Source organism: Ictidomys tridecemlineatus, chromosome 9 (genome assembly GCF_052094955.1).
Source record: "Ictidomys tridecemlineatus isolate mIctTri1 chromosome 9, mIctTri1.hap1, whole genome shotgun sequence".
NCBI lineage: Eukaryota > Metazoa > Chordata > Mammalia > Rodentia > Sciuridae > Ictidomys > Ictidomys tridecemlineatus.
Window position 1 is genome coordinate 39,612,604 of NC_135485.1, and position 7,945 is coordinate 39,620,548.

General features: G+C 44.9%; 1 long non-coding RNA gene across 1 annotated transcript; it reads left to right on the forward strand.

Moving 5' to 3' along the window:
• The first annotated feature begins 45 nt into the window (after positions 1-45).
• On the forward strand, positions 46-1,442 carry LOC144366503 (uncharacterized). Its single transcript, XR_013425566.1, has 2 exons — positions 46-350; positions 1,221-1,442. It is a non-coding gene; the product is annotated as an uncharacterized LOC144366503 (long non-coding RNA).
• Positions 1,443-7,945: the final 6,503 nt, after the last annotated feature.

The following is a 7,945-nucleotide window of genomic DNA, read 5'->3' on the forward strand; positions in this document are numbered from 1 at the left end:
CCTCCCTCCCTCCCTCCCTCCTTCCTTCCTTCCTTCCTTCCTTCCTTCCTTCCTTCCTTCCTTCCTTCCTTCCTTCCTTCCTTCCTTCCTTCCTTCCCTCCTTCCTCCTCTCCTTCCTCCTCTCCTCTCCTCTCCTCTCCTCTCCTCTCCTCTCCTCTCCTTTCCTTTCCTTTCCTTCTTTCTTTCCCTGCTTATCTTCTTTCTCAAAGCCAGAGAGTTTGAAATTCTGGGCCCTGGCCTGAGAGAGATCTTGTGGCTTCATAGATGGACACCAGGAATCCAGGACACGGAAGCTCCCTTCCTGAAGCTCACAGTCCTCCGTGAAGGCTGCAGGACAGAAGGTGTCTAAGGTGGAGACCCAGCACTCTGGGGCCAGGGAGCCTGGACACTGGGACCCCTGTGTGACCATGGAGAGCAGAACCAGCTGCCCAAAGATGGCGCAAAGGGGAGAGAGGGGGCCTGGCCCGTGCAGGGCACGCTCCCACATTCCCCTGGAAGGGCAGGCCTCCTTGACCCCCCTTCCACCACCCACCTTCGTTGTTCACTCGCCCTTAAAACCCAAAGGCCTCGTGCGCCGTCAGGCAGGGCGGGTGGACTGGCTCAGAGGCGCTGTGGTGCGGGAGGCTGTGTGTCGTTTCTTCAGGGCTGGCCTGACGTTTTTAAGAGGATGAGTTCTTTGCCTTGAAGACACTGGGAAGGTCACTTGTGTGAACTCAGGTGCCGTGTGAAGTGCTGCAGGGCTAGGGTGCTCCTGACCCCAGCGAATGCCAGGTCCCCCTCCTCCTGGGGGCCTGTTGAGGGCAGGGCTGATGGTACCCCCCTACTTCTTGACCAGAGGCAGGGACAAGGCTGCTCCCTGAGGGCTGCTGCCTCCACACTGGCAGAGCCCCTGTTCCAGTCTAAAGGGACAGGGCAGTCCTGGAAGAGCCACCCGCGTACACCCTAAGTCACACAGGAAGGGACAGGCAGGGAGACCCCTCTCTGGATCTCTGTCTTCGTTTGTGGAAACGACTTAGACCAAGAGGGAGAGTCAGGCCTCAGTCCTTGAATCCCTGTCCTGGCCTTGGCCAGGTGCCACCCCACTCTGTTCTGAGCCCTCTGGGGACGGGGTGTGGACGGTCGAGCCTCGTGGCCTAGTGAGGGGGTAGGTCTGGCACTGGGAACTTCCCTGGCACCCCCACAGGGACAGACAGCCTGACACAGGTGAACTTCCCCCTCAGCTCTGCCCAAGATCCCACACAGCACCCGAGAAGGGGGTGACCTGCCAAGGTGCCAATCCACCTGCTGACGGCAAGACATCACAGAGCAAGACTCCGCCCTTGAACCCTGACCCCTGCCTTTGATGTACCCCCTTAAATAAACCACCGGAGCCATCTTTTCTTTGTCTAGTCCCAGCTCTTGTGTGGACTGCATGTATTGGGGGCTCCGCTTTTGTAAATATATTCCGGACTCTTTGTCTTTTGTTCTTCACTAATTATTTTAGACTTTAAGTTCTCAGGTGGCCTACACCCTCCTTGGCAGGAAGAAGAACCCCCCAGTGCGACCCTGGCCGTTGTCCCTGTTACTACTCAGTCTCTCCAGCGCTGTGTCACAAGCACACGTCTCATCCCTGCTTCAGCCGTGAGCATGGGCCACATCCCATGGCCGCATGAGCCTGGGTCATGACGGGAGCCCTTCCCCTCTGAGCAAGTCCCCTGAGTGTTCCCAGGGGGGATGGGAGGGGGTGGATTTCTGTCGTCTGCTTGCTCGCGGGGCCTGGGCGATTCCATCCTGTTTGAATGGAATGCTGGCTCAGAGTGAGCGAAAGCAGGACAAAATATTTGGATTTGAGGTTACCACAGAAAATCTATGACCCGGGCTGCCAGATCCTTTTTCCACCCTGACTGCTTTCCCAGACAGTCCTTCTGAGGGCTGTCAGTGAGACCTGGGCTTCCAGAGCAGCTCCTATGTTCTCTTTGTCACTTAGGCCCATATTTACTGTCACCCAGACAGACTGGAGTGGGGGGAGCAGCCGGGTCAAGGAGAGAAGGTTGGTGAGGGCCTGAGGCCTGCAGCCTCCCCGTTCCCTCAGTATCAGAGGGGCCACCCTCCTGTCCTCTCTCCCAGAGCCCTCTGTACCTTGCTCCCTCTCTTCTGAGCATCACAGCTTCCCAGGACACCATCTAAAGTTAAGAAAATAAGGGAAGGAGACATGAGAAGGGCACATTGCACCAACCTTGAAAGAACTGGGATTCTGGGACCTGAAGAGAGCTGGCCAAGGCAGCCTGCTTATCACACTTGCTTTGGTGGGAATTTTTTCACCAGCGATTGAATCCAGGGACACTTAACCACTGAGCCGCATCCCTATCCCTTTTAATTTTTTATTTTGAGACAGGGTCTCATTAAGTTGTAGAGGGCCTCACTAAGTTGCTGAGGCTGGCCTTGAACTTGCAATCTTCCTGCCTCAGCCTCCCAGCGGTTGCATCGCCAGCATACTCACTTTGATAGTCGCTTATTTACCCATTTTCTAAGCTGTTCACTGGTAGCTTCTACAAAATATGTGATATAATAAATGAATAAATGAATGAATGAATGAATAAATAATTTGATTAGAATTAAGAGAGCTCCTATATGAGGTACTGGGATCAGGGTGACTTCAGTCTTGGGCAGAGAGCAAAGGGTTTGGAAATCTTTAGCTGTTTAACAAGTTATTTAATACCACTGAGTGTCCCTTTCCTCTCTGGCAAAACTCTGGTAATAATCAAAGACCCTTGTCGGGTATTTGATCCCAACAACAGAAAGCTAACTAAAGCAATGCATTTAGGGAGGAAAAAACAGGGAGCCTAGCACCTGGAGCCTGTGCAATGAGGAGAAAGAAACTGGGCTGCGCTGGGTTGCACCAGACGTTTATGTTGCCTGTGAGCAATGAGAAGCCACTGAAGCCTTGAGCCACTTGGCAATTTGTACACATCACTCTTGTCATCAGGTGGAGGATAGACTGAAGTAGAAAAAGACAACCAATAGGAAACAGTTGTGGGTCTGTTGTAAGATAAATGGTAGCCATGAAAATAACTTTCATTAGGTGGAGAGAGAGGTGGGGACAGATTCCAAAGCTTCTTACTTGTGTTACTTGAGTTGACCTGCAAGAACATCAGCTCCATGAGGGCAGCGGCTTGGCTGTGTATGAATGAACCTAAGCATCTAGAAGTGGCCCCAAGTAAGTGCTCAATAAGCATTTGATGAATGAATGGATGGTGGTGATATTGACCAAGGAAGCAAAGAGATGTGTTACCACATGTTTTAGAATAATGATTGTATTTCAGGTGTGCTGAACTTGAGCCGTGTAAAGGTCATTTAAATGGAAATTTCTCATGTGGAACATGGAAGTTTGGGCCTCTACTCAGGAGATATACCTGGTTGCAGTAGAGTTTTGGAAATGTTGACTGGTAAGAGCTGGTCAAACTCACAAGACGGTCGAGATCCAACTGAGTGGAGAAAAAGAAGAGGAATGGGAAAATTTGGATGATGACTAACCTTGGGAGTTGACAGGAAGGATATAAGAAGAGCCAAGGAATGGAAAGAAGACAAGGGTGGTTTTTAAAAAGAAACTGGAGCTGGAGATGATGCTCAGTGGTAGAGCACTTGCTCAGGACATCTGAGGTCTGGGTTCTATCTACAGCGCTACAACTCCCCCACCTCCGGAAAAAAACATAAGCCCCCAAATAACAGCAAAGAAAGAAGCAGTGGATATAGTGAGTCCACCTGTGATCCCAGAGACTCGGGAGGCTGAGGCAGGAGAATCACAAGTTTGAGCCCGCTTTACCAATTTAGCAAAATCCTGTTTCAAAATTTAAAAATAAATAAATAAAAAGGGCAGGGGATGTAGCTCAGAGGTAGAGCATCCCTGGGTTTAATCCCAGGTATCTGCTGCACCAAATAAAAGTAATATAAATAGATAGGATCAGATAATCAAAGGAGTTGTGTTGTAGCCTCTGACAAATAACCTCAAAAGCAGAGTAGTAGTGCTAGCTGTTACAGAGGGCTAGGGTCATTTAAATGGAAATTTCTCACATGGAACATGGAAGTTTGGGCCTCTACTTTTTCTGTGGAAAAAGGATGACAAAGGGCTGCTTAACCTGGCATTAGGTGCCTCAGCTATGCAGTCCCCACCCCCTCTCAACAGAATGGACTTCCTTCCCCACCCCAACAATTAGCAAATAATCCCAAATAATTTTAACTAAATGTAAAACTAAGTAGGCTCATTTGTGCAATACCAAGGAATAACTCCGTTCCTGATCTGTAATGGTCTTGCTCAGCAATAATATTATCAATTTAAAAATCATGCTAAAAATAAATAAATAAAACTGTTCGGCTGGGTGCTGTGTCACACATCTATAACCCCAGTGGTTTAGGAGGCTGAGGCAGGAGGATCACAAGTTCAAAGCCAGCCTGAGCAACTTAGTGAGGCCCTAAGCAACTTAGCAAGACCCTGACTCAAAATAAAAAGTAAAAAGGACTGGTGAGGTGGCTCAGTGGTTAAGCACCCCTGGGTTCAATCCTCAGTACCAATAAATAAATAAATAATAAAAAGAAAACTGTTCAAATTCTAATAGCACTGTTCTCTTTTCCACTTTTCCTCCATGTGATATTTTAGGTTATTTCTGTAGCTCTCAGGAGTGCTCTAATCCACACAATTTGGGAGCAAGTTACCTCAGGAGTCCTTAAATTGGGTACATTCTTGCTCTATTTCCCATAGGAACTTGATGTTTCTTCTTTCTTTCTTTTCTTTTCTCTTAGGTACCAGGAATTGAACTCAGGGGCACTCAACCACTGAGCCACATCCCCAGCCATATATATATATGTATGTATTTTATTTAGAGACAGGGTCTCACTGAGTTGTTTAACAACTCACCATTGCTGAGGTGGGCTTTGAACCCATGATCCTCCTGCCTCAGCTTCCCCAGCTGCCGGGATTACAGGCGTGCACACTAGCTTGATGTTCCTTAAATGTCGTTTTCTGAGTTGTAGGTATGCAAACTTCAAGTGAAACTCCAAAACGCAATGATTTTTTTTTTTTTTTTACAGCCCTGATTAGCTTTGTCTAAATGATTGGCTCAGCTCAGACAGTTGTATTAAAATCTTTTTTTAAAATGATAGAAACCAGAACATGCTATTTAAAATATACATCCTTTCTGTTGTTTTGGAAAGTCGGTGGCACACTTTCGTACGCAGGACCCTCATTCTTGGGACCCTTTCATACGGATCATCAAGCGCTGCTCAGGCTTTTTTATACAAACTTCACCTTCCAAAGCTCAGCTGCTCCACCGAGGCACAGCCCCGAGGAAGGTTGCCCGGATTTGCAGCTCAGCAAAGCATTTGATTGATATAACACAGTATTCCTGTTCTTATAAATATTTTAAGTTGAAAAACCCCCTTTTGTTATTTTTCTCTCTGCCTCTAAGTATTCTTAAAATACTTGCATGAACTCTTCCCATAACAGAGCAGTTCTGACTTGAGTCACCCTGCGCCGGGTGACGGGGAAATGGCTCCTTGGCACTCTTGGTTTTTCATGACTGTTTAGAAACTGAGAGAATATGCAGAGCCATACCACTTTTAGGCAAATAGAAAAGTGCCTCTTTTCCTACAAACTATTCATCTTTTCTCCTTCCCGATTCCAGATGTGGAAAAATTAACTGGAGCCTTGTTAAGAAGGCAGGACTCTCAGCACACTTTCAACCTCGGAGAGCCCAGCTTCCTTCCCAGTTTCCAATTCCCTTCCCATTGTGGCGAGGAGCTGGAGTTTCTTTCAAGCATTGCTTCTTCTTCTTCTTTTTTTAATTAGAAGATTATAATTATACATAGCACTTGGGTTCATTTTGACAAAATCACACATGCATGGGATTTGATTTCAGTCCCCATTACCGCCTCCCTTTCCTCCCCTCCTCCCCATTTCTCCCTCTTCTACTCCACTGATCTTCCTTTCACTCCTTTATTTATTTTTGATTGACATTTTCTACATATACAGAAAGGTGAGACTCCCTTTGGTATTTTTATAAATGACTATAACATGATTTTATTAAATTCATTCCATTTCCTTCCTCCCTCGCTCTTGTTCTCCTTTCTTCTCCACTGATCTTCCCTGGATCTTTATGATATCCCTCCCCCTCCCCCTCTCCCCCCTATTTTTCTCTAGTTTCCACATATGAGAGGAAACATTCCACCCTTGATTTTTCTGAGTCTGGCTTATTTCACTTAGCATGATTTTCTCTGTTTTCGTTCATTTACTGGCAAATGCCATTATTTCACTCTAATTTATGGCTGAATAAGACTCCATTGTGTGTATAGACTATATTTTTTTGATCCATTCATCTGTTGGTAGGCATCTGGGTTGATTCTATAATTTGATTATTGTGAATTATGCTTCTGTAAACATTGTAGTGGATCTTATGGCTTAGAATACTCTGATTTTAGTTCTTTTGGATAAATACTGAATAGTGGAATAGCTGGGTACAATGGTGGTTCCATACCTAGTTTTTTGAGGAATTTCCATACTGCTTTCCAAAGTGGTTGTACTAACTTGTAATTCCACCGAAATGTATCAGTGTACCTTTTCCCCCACAAGTTTGCCAGCATTTATTTTTTTTTTGTGTTCTTGATAATTTTGCCATTCTAATTGGGGTGAGATGAAATCTTGGTATAGTTTGGGTTGTAGTTCCCTGATTGCTAGATTTGATGGACATTTTTTTTCATAAATTCGTTGGTCATTTGTATTTCTTCCATTTGAGTAATTTCTGTTTAGTTCTTTTGCCCATTTATTGATTGACTTATTTGTTTTTTCAGCTTTTTTTTAAGTTCTTTGTATATTTTGAATATTAAGTAGCTGGCAAAGATCATTTCCTGTTCTGTAGGCTCTCCCTTCATGCTCTTAAAATTTGCTTTGCTGTGCTGCAAAGCTTTTTAATTTGATAGCATCCTTCTTATTGATCCTTGGTTTTATTTGAGTTGAAGGGGTCTTTTTGAGGAGTTCAGTGCCTGCACCTATATGATGAAACATTGACTCAATGTTTTCTAGCAATTGCAAAGTTTCTGGTCTACTTCTTAAGTCTTTAATCCATTTTGATTTAACTTTTGTGCAGGGTAAGAAGTAAGGATCTAATTTCATTCTTCTACATATGGATATCCAGTTTTCTCAGCACCATTTGTTAAAAGGCTGTCTTTTCTCCAAAATATAAGTTTGGCACTTTTGTCAACTATCAGGTGGCTGTAGGGATGTGGATTTGTCTTTGTGTTTTCTATTCTATTCCATTGGTCTTCGTGTCTATTAGGCCAATTCTAAAGCATTACTTCTTCTATGAAGAGTACTGTGACTAATTCCAGTCCACAAATTTCCTTTCTTCCTTGTTTTCTTCCTGCAGAGAAAGAGAGAGAGAGAGAGAGAGAGAGAGAGAGAGAGAGAGAGAGAGACTAACTTTCCCTCCTTACCTTTCTGTATTGTTTTCTATTTGCTTGTTCATCCCTCTTATTAACTTATTAAATCATCCAGAAAAAGGATCTCATCTTTCTTTTGTTTTCCATTTCAAAAGATATAGCCAGGGATAGACTATCTAGGCATAAAAGAAGTGTTTAATCAGCACCTGTGGATGAAGGTCATATATAAAACTGGACCTCAGAATCTGCGGTTGTACCCCTTTATTCTGACTAAACACTTTTTGTTATGAAGTTCTTACTCATGAATTCTCCAAAATTTGGTGTGTTCTTGTGTGAATGTGCGTGTGTATGATCTTGTGAATGTGTGTGTGTGTGTGTGTGTGTGTGTGTGTGTGCATGCATATACACTCATCTTTGACCTTCATCAGATTCAAAGGGATCCAAGATCCTCAACAGCTTAGGGAATGAGCTCCCTCCTTCATGGTACCAGCAGATGCAAAGATTCAGCACTTTTTTGAAACGAGGCAAGAGGACACTT